This window comes from Manis javanica, chromosome 3 (assembly GCF_040802235.1).
Source record: "Manis javanica isolate MJ-LG chromosome 3, MJ_LKY, whole genome shotgun sequence".
In the NCBI taxonomy this organism is placed as follows: domain Eukaryota; kingdom Metazoa; phylum Chordata; class Mammalia; order Pholidota; family Manidae; genus Manis; species Manis javanica.
Window position 1 is genome coordinate 134,632,030 of NC_133158.1, and position 15,401 is coordinate 134,647,430.

A 15,401-nucleotide genomic window follows, 5' to 3' on the forward strand; every position below is an offset into this window, starting at 1 on the left:
GAGTTGGGAGAAAAGGGAAGTTATCTTCTGAGAGTTTCTATTTTTTCCTTCCAGTGAAATAGGAAGAGATGAAAGAGTGGAGGAGGTGCTAAAGGTTTGAAGAGAAAAGAGTACATATAAAGGGGTCATCTCAGAACGGAGAGGACTGAATGGGTCTCAGCAGTGTAGAAGGATTTGCCAGCAGTGTCAGGGTTCACTGAGGTCGGAAGCCCTCACTTAAAATGAGTCTTGTCAATACGCTTATAGAGATTCCCTCCAGCCACTATCAGCTGCTAGGGTGCAGTGTAGAGTAGGACGGGAGTTGGATTTAAGCAGGGTTTTGCCCAGCAGATGAAATGAAGAAAAAGTGACTCGAGGGACAGTGAAGGAATTGTTAATGATGGTCCATGGAATGTAGGCTGGGCTGGGGGGAAGTAAAGACATTAGTGGGGTGAAGGGCAGGGAAGGGCTGGACTGCAGGTTCTGCTGAGATTGATTTGTTGCAGTTTGAGTATTAGAGGAAGTGGCCTGGAAAGGTAGGGTCAGTAGGTAGGAAAGTGGGATGCACAAAATAGCCATGTCAGCGTATGACTGTGGAGTAGGTGACTAAAGCGAGGCAGAGGACAGTCATTTGTCAGTATTACCTGGTGGGTGTTATGTCCTCAGTAAGGACTTATAAGAGAAAAGCCATATCTTGTAAGTCTTTGCCTTTCTCCCCAAGCATCTATGCGTGTAGCAGGGGTTTTGTAATGTTTATGAGTAAGTGTTGAAGGAAAAGTTGAGGAATACAGAAAAATCAAGACTGTGAGTCTCAGACTTTATATTATAAGCTACCACTTTCACATTTCCTTCCAAAATATTACTAAGCTATTGGGGTCAGCCAATGAGGATCCCTGGCTTTAGAGGGATTACAGCAATGGTTTCAGTTATTCAAAGGCAACATAGAATTCCATGGCAGGGGGTCATTTATGATTTGTGAAGCATGAATTTGGACATAACAGTTTTGAGCCTTAGCTGGTGAGACTACTCAGTGTGGCGACACATTATTTTATAGCTATTATCATATCTGTAGACACTCTCTGAAGGGAAGAAAATGAATTATTTGTGAAAACTGTCTAAATATGAAGGCAGTGCTTTCATTTGGAAATCCACAGAAACCTCAAAAATGTAAAAACAATCAAATTTCATATCCATTTTATTTAAAGGGACTTGCTGCTTTAGTCTGTATTTCAGCATGTTGCTAAATACTCAGGTCAAAAAGTACCAAGCATTGTGGAAAATCATTTTCAGCCAAAACTAGCATTCGGGATGAGCTCAGGGAAACAACTGCAGAAACCTTTGGGAGGTCACAGGCTGGGAGAGTGGAAATAAACCAAGATTTAAAATAAATAAATAAATAAAATAAAAAACCTTGTCAGATAAAATCTACTGCCTTACCCAGCAGTGAGAGATAATTAGGAGGCTGCGGCTCACAGCAATCAATCAAATCTGATCCTACAGCAGGTTTGGCAAGGCAGAGGGGACTTAGATAATGCTTTGGCAAGAGCCTGCCTCACTCCACTTGCTCTGCCCAGAGAGACCAGCCCATCAGAGAGACTGGGCATAACAGTACCGCCTGCTCACCCCCCATCCCACTCCGTGGGCTCCTCTCCACCTGGTGGTACTCACACTGCAGGGTCATCGGCAATCCGCCAACCTCCTTCCCTCTCACAGCCACCCTGCGCAGTAGGTGTTAGTATCTCGCTTTAAGGATATGAGTTGGAGGCTCAGAGGCGCCAGGTGCTCTGCTCAACGACCTGCAGCTGGGACATGGCAGCGCAGTGATTCAAACCGCATCCTCTGGGTCCACGTCAAGCCTCTTTCACACCACAGCCAGGCCACATTTGTGGTTGTCTTACATGAGGGGCACCTTGTCAGCTCGCACAGGGCATCTGTCCTGGCTTACTGATGGCACATCTCAATCATTATTGCCATTTGGAGGAAAGAACGTCCCAAAAGGAGGTTTCCAGCCTTGACTTTAGGAAGACTATCTTCCTTCATGACTTCTCATCGGCTTCACCTTCTGTTCCCCTGCCCCGCCGCCTCCCACTGGGGTGTGGCATCTGAGCTGAACATTTTACCTTTTGTGCCTCTCCCTTCCAAACCAGTTTTCACACTGATGCAGATTTTTCCTAAGATGCCAGCTTCATTACTGATACAAAAACATTCACTGGCTGTTGTCTCAGGATCAGGTACAAACTGAAGGTCGGGCCAAACCTTCTTAAAGGTCTGGCCTTCACAATTTGGCTCCAAACTATTTTGCCATCTGATGCCCCACTCCTCCTCCCATTGTCACCTCAGAGCACGCTCTGTACCCCAATCTAAGCCTTTACATGCGCGTTCACTCTGAACATGCACCCTCAGCTCTCCTCTTACACCTACATATCCCACTTCCAGTCTTTCAAAGTGTGGTCCATTTTTACCTCCTCACTCACCTAAACATTCCAGCACTTGGCAGCTTTTTCAGAGCGTGTGTCTTCTGTTTACCCACCGGATCTGCTTTCCATCCCCACACCCTGCTCTTTGCCCCAGGAAGCAAGGCTGGCTTCCTTAGTCCCCAAAACTGACTCTCCCTGTGGTTTCCTTCCATCCAACACTCACCTTTGTAAATAGCCTTTTTAAAAAAATTTACGTCTCCTCAAATTCCCCATTTGAATTTGACATCTGCTTCTTGCCAGGATCCTGACTGATATTGTTCCATTGCTCTATATATTTGCAGACCTTATTTATTGTTTTAAGCCTTCATATGCCATATCAAAGGCTGCCTTGAATTAATAGCTATTTTCCTCAGTGGTTATATATTCCCAACCTGACTACAGTTTCCTAAAGGCAAGAAACTTGTATTGTACTCTTGTGTATGTTTGAGTATCCTCCTTACCACCTCCTATCCCAACACAACTTAGCACATCTTTTATTATTAGGCTTCTCTATGTAAAGAACACCTAAATTGGTTAGAAAAAACAGACCTATTTAAAGTCTTAACAAACACATACTTGAAAGCATTCAATTATAAAGAAAATAGGTATTTAAATGACAGTGGGAGTTGATAATGATATATTGCATATTCCTTCCTTCCCAGGTAATTGGTCCCAGTTTTGTCTTGCTCAGAATTATGCAAGTCATTACATTAACTCAAAAACTTTGCCAGTGACCTCAGTTTACTTCTTGTTCAGTGGGGACAGCTACTTCTTGTTCTGTTCAGAAGGTACCAATTTTGAGAATCTGATAACAAACTTTTTGTCCTGTAGAAATGGCTTCTAGAAGAACTAGGAAATAATTTTCCAGAAATCAAAGCAACAGCTAAAGTTGTTGGTAAATTTAAGTGGTAAATCTACTTCCCATGCATTTTGTGAAGAGCAAAATAATAAATATAAAATACCTAGTTCAATGCATGGCACATGGTATTATTCAGTGGGGTAACTCTCTTCCCTCTTATATTCAGAGGCATATATATATATATATACACATACACATTGTGTGTGTATGCATGTAATTATATTAAAATGTAGCATTATATATACAAAGTATACATAGGTTTAATTATAGTTGTGCTGCGTATGTTAAATGTAGCATCGACATAACACAGATTTTACTTCTGGAAACTTAAACTAAGGATAAAATATATATGCTCTTAATCATAGTAAATATGGCATAATTAAGGTAAGTTACAATTTCCCAAAATTCACAAGCAAGACAATTGCTGCCTAAGACAATTTGCTGAAGATTAAATGTGAGTGGTACAGCATCTTAGTGGCTATTGTGAATTGCAAATATGGAACTGTTTTGATTATTCTAGTTAATTGCCTAGGCATGACAGTAGGCTATAAGCTTAATCTCTATAGGTTTTAAAAAGATGCTTTAAGAAGGGCCACTGAATCAGTTCACAAGAAAAGACAGTTACAAAGGACCAGCTAAAAAGCATATTTCCTTTAAAAATCTCAGAAGTAGTGCAAAAAGGAATGCATTGCACTGAATCTTAACTCTAGGTTGAATTGGCGTGAGCTGGGCTTTTTCAGATTGCCTCCATCTCTGCTCCTTTCCCTTCCTGTCTTCTGTATTCCTCTGCTGTTTGTTTCTTGGGCTCTGCTTCTTTATGGTTCTCCTTGCTCTTGGCTTCTACTGTCTGGCGACTCCTGCTCTCTCTCTTTCTCTGGGTCCCTGGCTTCTTCGCCACTCTGTTGCTGGCTGAGTCTGTGGGTCCCAAATGTCCCAAGTCAGGGGACCTTCAAGGGGGACACTTGCCATCCACAGAGCATGTCTGCTGGGCTGACCTCTAGCACCCGTCAGGGCCAGCACAGAGGCGGCTGCTTCAGCTTAGAAGCTGCGTTAGGCTCTGTTACAGGCAAATGTAGCCAAGGGCTGGTGTCATGTGACACCAATTTGAGAAACTCAGAGTGGTCTGTGGACACAGTTGGCACCAGTGTGACTGGTAGAAGAGTAGAACCATTCCAAGAGGAGGAACTTTGAGGTCACTTCTAATTCTGAGTCTGTGACTGCCAATGCCTAGTGAGAGTCAGTTAACATGCTCTGGATGGCTGTTGCATGCCAGATATTCTCACATACACTGTCTCATTTATTTATTTCTTATAATAAACCGCAAGTGGTTTTTTTTTTACCATAGTTCATGAATCTAAGATGCCATTAGTTGTAAGCTGAACCACTATTTTATGTACCATTAAGATCGAAAGAATATTGCCAATTAAATTTTGACACAATATTCTCCTATTGCTTAGCTTTTTATTTTGTACATTTCGAAAGAGCTCTTATGCTTAGATAAAGATTTTTACTACATTACATTTTTATATGTACATTGAAAGGAAAATACAGCCAAATAATAATTGAGTTAAGGTAATCTGAAACCTCTTCACTTTTAGACTCTGACTCTTCCGACTTACTTTTCTACTGAGATGTCCAAATGTTCCCATGTTCTTGAAGTTGATGTCGTCCTCTGGGCCATCAAGTGTATTGGTGATTCTGGTGTGCTTTAAAAAGTATTCCACTCTGGTCTTTGATATTTTTTTCATGCTGCTGATATTCATTTTGCAGGTTTTTCTGCTAGGACAACAAAGAATTTTTGTTTTTAACTTATCAAAAGTTATGGAAAAATTTCCTCATATGACCAGGACTCACAACCCTGCCTCAAATTGTCCTCAAGTGGTTAGGAGGCTATAGTTGTTCAGTTATGCCATCAGGAATAATAGTAAATTCATTCGTTTGCAAACAATACTAGCCATGTCACAACTGCCCTCTGGTTATCCAGGACTGTAGGATGCTGCCAATTGTAAGATGTCAAAATGGCAAATGGGTCTTAGAATTAACAAAATAGGTATTACTATCAACTTATGGGTGGTGTTCAGGGCCATTTCACCTGGTTCCCTGTGGAAGAAGTGGGAAGAGAACAAGTGGTTACTGAGCATCTACTTGCTTTGGTGTCCCGGATGCTTCATTTGTGTCATGCCATTTAATGCTCAGAAAAACTCTTTAAAGTATGTGCTGCTCTACAGAGGAGAAAACTAAGGCTAGAAGGTTAAATAAGTTGCCGATGATCACAGATCATGAAATGGCAGAGCTGCATTGTAAACCCAGGTCTTTCTTGTTCTGAGCTCAGCCAGTCCATAAAGGTTGGAGTGGGATTAGAAGATTGAGCAAGAAAGACAGCTAGGATGCAGAGAAAGCATTTGTCAACAAACCGGCAAACTCTCAGTGTCAAGGGTACATGTGAATGAGTGGATGCAGCCCCCTTGGTCTGAGGTCTGGTGGTTAATGCTGCCTGCTTGGAATGAGACACCAGCTTCTGGCCCACTGCCTTGCACCCTAGGCTTTGAGTGGAGTTTCATCAGCTCTCACGGGCCTGTCACCTACCACACAGGAGAGTCACACTAGGCCATTTATATTCTGCATTCATTTCTTACCATTTCATCCAGCCTGTTGCAGATCTGATCGTGGCTTACTACTGAGTGTATAGTTCTTACTTTCTTTTTTCTGTTTTTTGGTAGTGGTGGTGTCAATCATGGTGATGGTGGTTTGTTTACTGGGTCTTAAAGTACTAAAATGATTCCATTTTGTAAGGCAATTCCAAATGATTTAAATGATTTTTCCCTTCATTTAATTCGACAAATAGACAATAACGAGCCCGGAAGTTACCTAGTATGAAAAGGACTTGAAGTGAGAGCACATCTGCTGCAGAGCATTGGACCTGAGACTAACATTTCCACTGCTGGCACAGGGGAACAGCCAAGCATAAGATTTCATCATTACAGATTACACCGTTGTTCTGAGCTTCTCAAACTTTTGGCAGGGAGCCAAGGAGCTGTGTGACTAAAATGAAAGTCAAAAGGCAAGAAGTAGACCAAACTGGTGCTAGACCTCGCCATGAGATGGGAGCATTTGATGTGGTTCATTTTGCAGCTCCCATGGCCCAGACATTCCTGAGGAGTAGCTGTAGGGAGCAGGGCCCTGCCACTCCTGTGCTGCTAGGGCAGGCGGTCCAGTTCCCAGCCTTGGGAAATGCCCGGGGGCCAAAGTAACTGGTGTGGACTCAAGTCTGCTTACCCCGTCCTGGACCCCCCCAGGAGAAGCAATTCATGGAGAGGTTTCTGTGAAGTCTGTGCGATGGCGGGGCTTTCAACAACATCTGTAAACTGCTACCACCTGGGAGACCTCCTTTGGCACATTTCACACCTAGAGCTCTTATCGGCCCACCTCTTCCCTTGAGTTCAGCAGACCAAGCTGGTGAGACGTACCACCTGTGTTTCAGATGTTTCACACATTTCATCTCATTCAAGCCTCACTGCCATCCTATGAATACCTATTATTACTCCCATTTTAAAGTGAAGATACCGAGATTTGAGGACATCAAGTGACTTAAAGTTCAAACAGCCAGCAAATGACTGGGTTCACCCTCGAGTTGAGTCTGAGTGACTGTGCGGACTGGCCTCTTTCCTCTGGGCTGCCCTGTCCCACCTATGAATACTCAGGGCCTGGCCACATCTGAGATGACCAAAGATTCTTATTCCAGAAAATAAATGATATGCCTGCAGGCTGAGGTGAGCTTTGCTTCACCTCATGAATCATAGATTTCAAAACAAATAAATGAATAAACAAAAACAAGAATTTTGTGCTTTTTCCTGCCTCTAAGTCTGTCTGCCTGAGTTTCATACTGTTTGGGCTTGATGCCAACCCCTTCCTTTTCCTTCAGCTCTTTGACCACCAGCCCCTACCTCCCATCTAGCACCAGGCTTTCTGGAGCCCTGGACCTGCCCTTTTGACACCCTGACTTGTATCTTTGCTCTATCCTGGCTCACCCCAAATTGAAAACCCACTCTTTGGGCACATTTCATATCTACAGCGATTATCTGCCCATCTCTTCCCTTGAGTTCAGCAAACCAAGCTGGTGAAACAACTCCAGACAGAGGGCCTCTGGGAAATGGGTGGGAGTTGAGAAGATCCGTCTTCTAAATTTCCCCACAAGGCTTTGATCTTCACACAACACCAGTTGAATGTGAACATCCAGGACACAAAAAGAACTGCCTGGTAAACCAATGTCAGGGGGTCTGGTTCTGCTGGGATTCCGTGACTGCTTGTTGGGTCTCTAATGTTGGAGAGCTGGCACCAGGAAAGTCTGTAGGGATTCAGGTCTCCTGGTCCAAGGTTCAGTGGTGGGGCTTCTCGGCAGAGAGGAATAGGAATGGAGCATGCGTGTGTGTGATTCTGACTGAGCCGGTGCAGTGAGGGGAGCATACATAGGGTACTTGGGAACTTTGAGTGATTTTTCCCTCTCATTTTCCATCTTTTACTTTCATAAACCCTTCTTCCTTTTTCCTCATTGGTCAGTTTATTCCCACAACAGATACTCTATTGGATCTGGCTTCCTAGGACTCTGCATTCCCTTTACACAAGGGAAAATTCTCATTCTCATTCGATTTCATCATGAAGAAGAACATTATTCAAAATAGGCCTCCACACATCCTCTCTGGAGAGCATTATTGGGTCTCTGCTGCATCATCTCATTCTCTAAGATATTCCTCCTCAGGGGTACTCAGAAGATGCTCAACTGCCTTCCACAAAGGAAGCAGGAGGCACGACTGAGACCCACCATCTGTCCAGAGGCGTGTTGTTCCCTCAGGGCTGTTCAGTCCCCCAGGCGGCTCCTAGCATCACAGCCTGAGTGATTCCCCAGTTCAGAATGGGTGGTCTGCCCTCCCACTGACATCCCATTGTCCTTAAAATCATGAATAGAAAAGATAGAAGAAAAGGAAGGAGGGAAGGGAGTGGAGCAAAGGAAAAGGAGGAAGAGGCAAGGGAAAGGAAAGGGAGGGGAGAGGAAGGAAAAAGAGAAAAAACAGCCATTTCACTCTACTGATCTGAGAAGAATAACTCACCAGGTAATTAAGAGCCTCTTAATCCAGGATATAGGCATGTGTGTGTCTGTGTGTGTGTGTTCATGCATGTACATGTATGCAGGCATGTGCATGTTTATGCACAAGGGTGCCTGTGTAGTTTTTTTTACTGCTTCAGAAATTTCATTAAAACTGATCACACTTGATCCACGGCCAGGGCACTATTTATGTGCTTCACAACAAAAGTACAGCTCTACTTAACTTACTAAATAAGCCAGGCCTAATAGCCCCCACAACTGGAAATGAGATGCCCCTCTTTCTCTGGCTCTCTTTAACTTCCTTGAATTAATTACTGACAAGTCTGTTTCAATTTAGACCTATTTCTTCTCCCCAACAAGGGTTAGTTTTGGTCTAAGGAGACCATGTATTTTCAACTTCTATCCAAATTGAATGTCTTGGTGATCATACTAGTACAGAGGGCAATTACCTGGCTGAATAAAGTCCAAAGGCCTTCTGTACAGTCACTAGCCCTCCTTGTCTTCCCGTTTGGTCTTCAACCTCTTGGGCAGCCAGAGACTTTCCAAAGCTTGGTGGGGACAGATGCATCACTGCTGTGGTTTAGTACCAATGGGTCTTGGCATCTGTTCCTTTTGCTCTGAGTTTTCACAGAGTCCTAATCAGGAAATTCTGTTTTAAAAAGTTCAGCCCTATGTTCTTGGTCATTCTCTCTCCCCATTCGCCAGAGGTGTTTGCTATGTGAGTGTTGTCAGCGGGTCACCACAGAAACTGCAGTACTTGTGTTCCGGCTTGTTTCACTCCCACAGCCTCTGACACTATGGGGAGCAGGAAACTGGTCCTCCTATTCATGTTTCTACACACTTAGTAGATGCTCAATAAACATTTGCAGAATCCGTGAGTAACGACGGAACAAATGCTCTTCAAGAGTGGATATAAATTTTCAGGTGTTGACAAAGAGTATTCCTTTTTATGGAGCAAGTTCCAAATTGCTGAGTGGCTTGGAATTGGTTTAGTGGTGTCAGCTTGGCCCAGGCATTATTATTTCAAGCAGCAGTTACCATCTTTAGGTGCTTACTGCCTGCTGAGAACTGTATTTGACATGTAATTATTTTCTAATCTATTCAGTAACCTTGGATATAGATTTTATTATTTTCATTTTAAAGATGAAGAAAATGAATCTTAGAGAGGTTATGTCTACTGCACAAGATCGCATAGACTATAGTGTGGTTGGAATTAATTTACCCCAGTAGGTCTGTATCTGTTCCCTACACATTCATACCTCTCATAACTGAACTCTAAGGAAGAAATAGGAACCCTGGTAATTACTTGAGATGTGTAATTTTTGCAGTGGGTAGTTTTTCTGAAAGCAAAACCACTCCACCTTTGAATGGCTTTAGAATGTATTAAGTATCTATGCTCATACTGTCTTATTTGATCTTCATCCAAGCTTTATGAGATACTATCTTTATTTTTATAGTCTAGTGAATTTATCATTGTATTGGATAAGAAAGATACGAAAACCTGCTTCAGGACACATGGACATAAGAGCATAGCCAGAACTAATCACAAGATTTTTATGGTTTCCAACACATGATTCAACATCCCAAAGATAGCAAGGAATTCTAAAAAACAGAACAGAGAAGCAGCCAGCAGACGGGCTCTAGCCTAACACTACGGAAACAGAATCGAAAGTCAAACATGTGCTAAGATGTACATTTAAGAATGTATAGAGCAACCACATTTTAGTGGTGATAAGGCATGTTCCCATAGCAATATGATTTACTTCCAGTAGACTCTGTCAATTTGAAATGTTTCCCCCAATTAAAAATAAAAGTAAAAAATTCATCAATATTTGTCTCTCCATTATACAAAGCTCATAATGTTTGGTTAGGCAAAGAGACAGTAATTCTCACCACAGAGCAAACAGGAAATAAGGTGCCCGCTGTTTGTCTGGAGCAAAATGTTGATCTTGAGTTGCTATAGCAAACAAAGTACCAGACGTGCCAAGACTGGAGGGCGACACAGCGCCAGCGAGTGTATTATAATACCCAGAAGTTTACACTGGCCTTCCTTGCATAGAAAAAAAAAAATTAAAGAGAAAGAAGAATGATTTCCTCAAGGAAGGAGCACTTAGCCTTGAATGGAGCAGGGAAGCCCAGACCTGAAAGAAAACAACAGTAATGAAAGCTCATATGTGCTGTGCCCTTTCTCTACTAGACACCATTCTAAGATCCTTCTGTAAATGATCTCAGTTGCTCTTCCCAACAGCCCTGTGAGGTAGGTGCTGTTACTCTCCTCCTGATGTGAGAACTCATGCATATGCAGTTCAGGGTCTTGCCCACAGGAAAACAGCTGGGGAGGCAAAGCTGGGATTTGAGTCCTGGACATCAGGACCGTGAACTTCTAACCACTCCTCTATGCAGGCAAGACAATAAAGAAGAAAGTTTACAGTGTCTTAAATGACCAATATAAGACCTCACTTAGAGTGCAGCTTCACTGGCATCTCTGTCCTGCCAGTCTGGGTTCTCATGCACAGGCTAGGGGATTCAGAGACTGAAGACACTCACAAGGAGCACAGCGGTGAAAATGCTCAAGGCACCTATTTTTCTCCTACTTTTTAATAAACACACTCTTCCCTCTAGTTTCCAACCATTCCTTCCAAACTCTCTGGACAGCTCAAACCTGCTAAAGCCACTTTAAGGGTATGCCCCATTTTGGGGGGAGCTACAATTTGATTAGCTGGCAAATACTGAGCCTCAGATGTGCACTTGAAATTCCTTTGTGATACAGCAATTGTTGTGTTAGGAGGAGTGAGGTTTGATCTGCATTCTTTTTAGTCAAGGAGAGGTTGCATTGTAAAATGACTGCATTCTACACACCATGTTTTTTTGCTGATCTTGATTAAAAACAGGGACTTCAGCAGCTACTTGATGAGACTGAAAACCAAAAGAGCTTGTTTGTGAGCTGGAGTACAGAGATAAGCACAGGGAGGCAGTTGTGTACAGTGATTAATAACACCATCTCTCCAGGGGGTCAAATCGCAGCTCTAGCATCTACTACATCAGTAATCTTGGGCATGTTATAGAACTCCTCTAAACCTCAGTTTCCTCATCTATTAAATGGGGGTAATAATACCACCTTCACAGTGTTGTCAAAATTAGGCAAGATAATCAGTGTAAAGCAGTAAGGTCAGTATCCCCAGTGTGAGCCTCGTCCCTGCTTCCCGCCCATTTGCACTCCAGCAATACCGAACTTCTCCTAGTTCGCCCCAATGCCGTGTTCTCTAAGCCTTCCACTCTGCCTGGAAGGCTGTTCCCTATACATCACCTTGAAAGACCCACCACTCATTCTTCAAGTTTAGCTCAAGTGCTTCATGGCTCACCTAGGCAGTCTTACATTTCCCTCCCATCCTTCCACTGTTTCTAGTAATTCACCCTTACAATGCTCATTAAATTGTAAGGATTTGCAACCATGTCTTTCTCTTCATCCCACCCCTTGAGTGTGCATTAATCCTTCACACCCAGCTCAGAGCCTGGTATGTGAGGAGCATTTGATAAACAGTTGTTGAATAGATGAACAGGCAAATGCTGAGTTTCAGTATGAAGCCCAAGCTTATGTTCAATAAAATACAAAAATATTCTGGAGGTATTAACAATGCAATATAATCAATGAGGAAGGCTCTAACCATAAAATCCAAAGTGCATTCTCATTTTGTTTTTAATTGAACTCCAAAGCTTTAGAAATGATAGCCCAAACATAATTAGACCCAGCTAAGATTCTAGATCATTTTGTGACAGTAGGAGACTCATGAGGCTGGTGGACAGAAACTGAGATATGACCCGACTTACACCAGAGAAATTCTACATGACTCAAATACATGTCCCAAACAGCAAGTTATCATTGATTTTTTCTACCTAGTAAGTATTCTGAATAATAATTCACTAAGAGACATGTATATAAAAACACATCAAGAATAACTAAATTGGTATTGTCTTTACATGAAACTAAGGGTCTGTGGAAATAGTTATAACCAGTTCATTCAAAGGCTATCTATCTAGTTCTTAGGCAGTTTCTCTGTAGTGGAAATAGAGCTAAGAGCTAAGTCAGGGAACCAGCCCATCCCCACATTTCAAAGCTTCTCTGGCCTAGACTGCTCCAGCAAATTTACAAGGGCAGAATATTTTCACATTTTCTAAATGTGAACTAGGGGAATACGTAGTAAAGAAAACTTTGTGAAAAACACACTTCAGAATGCCACTCTGCATACAGCCTGCTGACCAGCTAATGTAAAGCTGCCCCCACTCACAACTAATGGAGAAAGTGGAAGTCAGCCATATCAGTGTAAAGGTCCGGCATCCCAGAGGCAAGGCTCACCCTCAGGTCCCATGAGAGCTTCTCACCTGTGGCCAGATCACACAGGATGCCTCAGGCTTGGAGGTGACCGTTGACCGTGAGGTCCTGTAATTGCTTTTTATAGACTGCAATTGCTTTTGTAGACACTATCTGCAGTGTTATGGTCAGAAAAGAAGTGTGTGTGTGTGTGTGTGTGTGTGTGTGTGTGTGTGTGTGTGTGTGCGCGTGTGTGTGTGTTGCAGTGTGGTGTGCACATAAGATATTTCTCAAGATACAGGACAATCTGATACTTTTTAAGGCATTGATACTGGGAAGGCAGAAGTGTGTCCAGATTAAGACTGACAGAATCCAGTTTACAGGGCTTCCGACCATGCTAAGTGGTAGCTTGATCATGTTGAAGTACACAGGCTGCAGAATTTGTGCCTTTTGCAATACTGAAATCATGGCAGATCCAAAACCTGATCCCCAATTCATTTCACTGTTGTTAAAAGATATTTCAACTCTTACACTCTCATAGGAAGAACAAAGCATGTACTGGCCACATAGGGTGGCATTACTTTGATGATCTTACAGTTTAAGATCTAAAAACTTCAGCAGTGAAAGCAACATATAGATCCTGAACTGTCTGTACGTCGTCTGTTAATTTCCCAAGCCTGGAGGAGCTAATGTCAACTCATCATATCACCCTCAATTCGTACAATAAATTATGAATCTGGGAGAAAAAGAATACTTCATCCCTTTCCTCCTTTGTTGTTTAGAGCTTTCCACAGGACAATGGTTACTTCCTACTCTGATATTTCCTTCCAGGTGGCAGGCCCTCAGGTGAGTGACACGCACACTGCCTATCTGGTCCCTCACTGATTCCTTCCCGAGCAGAATGATCAATCTTACTGGTGCCTTTGGGGCAGTTTGCCCTCTCCTTCCTTTCAGGAGTCAGCTGCTCACAGCAAGCAGGCATTCTGTTCCCATTCTCTGTGAGAGAAGTTCTGCAGTAGGAGAGCACACATGGGGAGGCTGGTGGCTGTCCAGATGAGCTTGTGACCAGGTGGGTAAGTCTGCCTGACTCTGGGGTACAGTATTAGGAAGCTCTTCTTGCCACCGCCAAACCACCGCACTCAGCAGCCTCACCTTTATCAGCAGCAGAGCTGATACATCAGACTCCATCTGCCTGTCTGTTCTGTATATCCTACTTGGTTCAGAACTGGGGGAGAGAAAAGGGGTATACTTATGGGCTCCCCAAAACCCCAGCAGGTTTGTAGACACAGTTGATGGGTCTACACTGTGTCACCACCTTGCTTTTGTCACAACAGGGCAGATGGAGTGTCTAACGGGCAGTCTCCGCTCCTTTAGGATCTCGGGGACAAGAGCCCGTGTCCGAGGTGTTGTCAATTTCCGTGGTGTGTACACCTACACCCTGGCTCATCCACCACCCTCGGGACACCACTGAACAGAGTTGGAAGGAGGCATACACAGTCCGCTCTCCGCTGCCAGTAAGGAGACAATTCACCAGCGTGCGGCACCTCTCTGGAGCCAGAGACAGCATCCTTCCAGAGAGTCAGGTGCCCCGGCACACGGCTACACGCTCACCTCTAAGCTGGGATTCCTGAGTGGTGACTGCCTGCGGCCCAGAGAACTGGCTTGGCGGGAGGGAAAGGCCAGGCTTTTGTGCCACAGTCAGGGGCAAGTCTACGGTCAGTTCAGTACATAAAAGAAACAAGATGAGAACAAGGATACCTGCAGGCAGCCATGCCAGGAGCCAGGCCAGCAGGGATTAGAAGGGCTTTCTTCCTAGTTCCTGCAGTGACGCATTTCCCTGGTCATATTTCGGAATTTGGTCATCACTTCTTCATCACATAAAAAAGGTCGTTTTCTGTCCCTAGCCCTGATTTTCTAAGCGACAGAAATACTAGCATTTGAATTCTGTATAAGCGTTAAGCAACCACAGAACGGTTGCTTACACCATCCTGATCCTTCCTTTCCATATTCAAAAAATGGAGATATTTGCCCAGAAGGTTGTTTGAAATACTATAAATGGTGTTTTTAAGACAGTTTGTGGCGTGTAGTAAGCACACAGTAAGTGGCAGTCATTTCATCCCCCTTTGTTGGTGGCAGGGGTGCAGATGACATCCCAAGAGGTGGGGTGGCAAGCAGGGTCCACAAGTGCAGTTCCATTTGCTGTCCATTTCTTACACTTGTGGGGTTCACAGTGGTTTTGCCCCTTTTGCCAGAACACATGCCTATTCTTTTTGCAGCTCCACCTCTTCTAGGCCTCCCTCTCAGAGGTCATAACCCTTCAAGGGCTTTGGGAACGTAAGCAGAGGTGTGTGGAGACAGCGCCCTTGCTCTTGAAGGTGGATAAAGAAAATCATGGCCTTAACATGCTTATATTACTAGTGTTGTTTAATGTTTTAGAAAAGCATTTTAAAGGCATGCATAATATTCCATTTAGTAGACACAGCATATTTTGTCCTAATTTACTTAGCTAGAGCCTCAGTTAGGTTGTTTTCAGTGTTTCACTATTATAAAAAAAATCCTTCATTGACCATCTATCTCTAGACAAAAATTCTTGCTTCAGAGTATATCTTTAGAAGGGAATCTAAAGATTATATCTTTAAAATTGATGTCTTAGAAGCATATATATATATATATTCTGTAAAATATTACAATATTTCT

The 15,401-nt window shown here is 43.3% G+C and overlaps 1 pseudogene; it reads left to right on the forward strand.

Annotated features, from left to right (window-relative positions):
* Window positions 1-13,170: 13,170 nt before the first annotated feature.
* On the forward strand, window positions 13,171-13,348 carry LOC118969404 (ATP synthase membrane subunit K, mitochondrial pseudogene; annotated as a pseudogene).
* The last annotated feature ends 2,053 nt before the right edge of the window (window positions 13,349-15,401 follow it).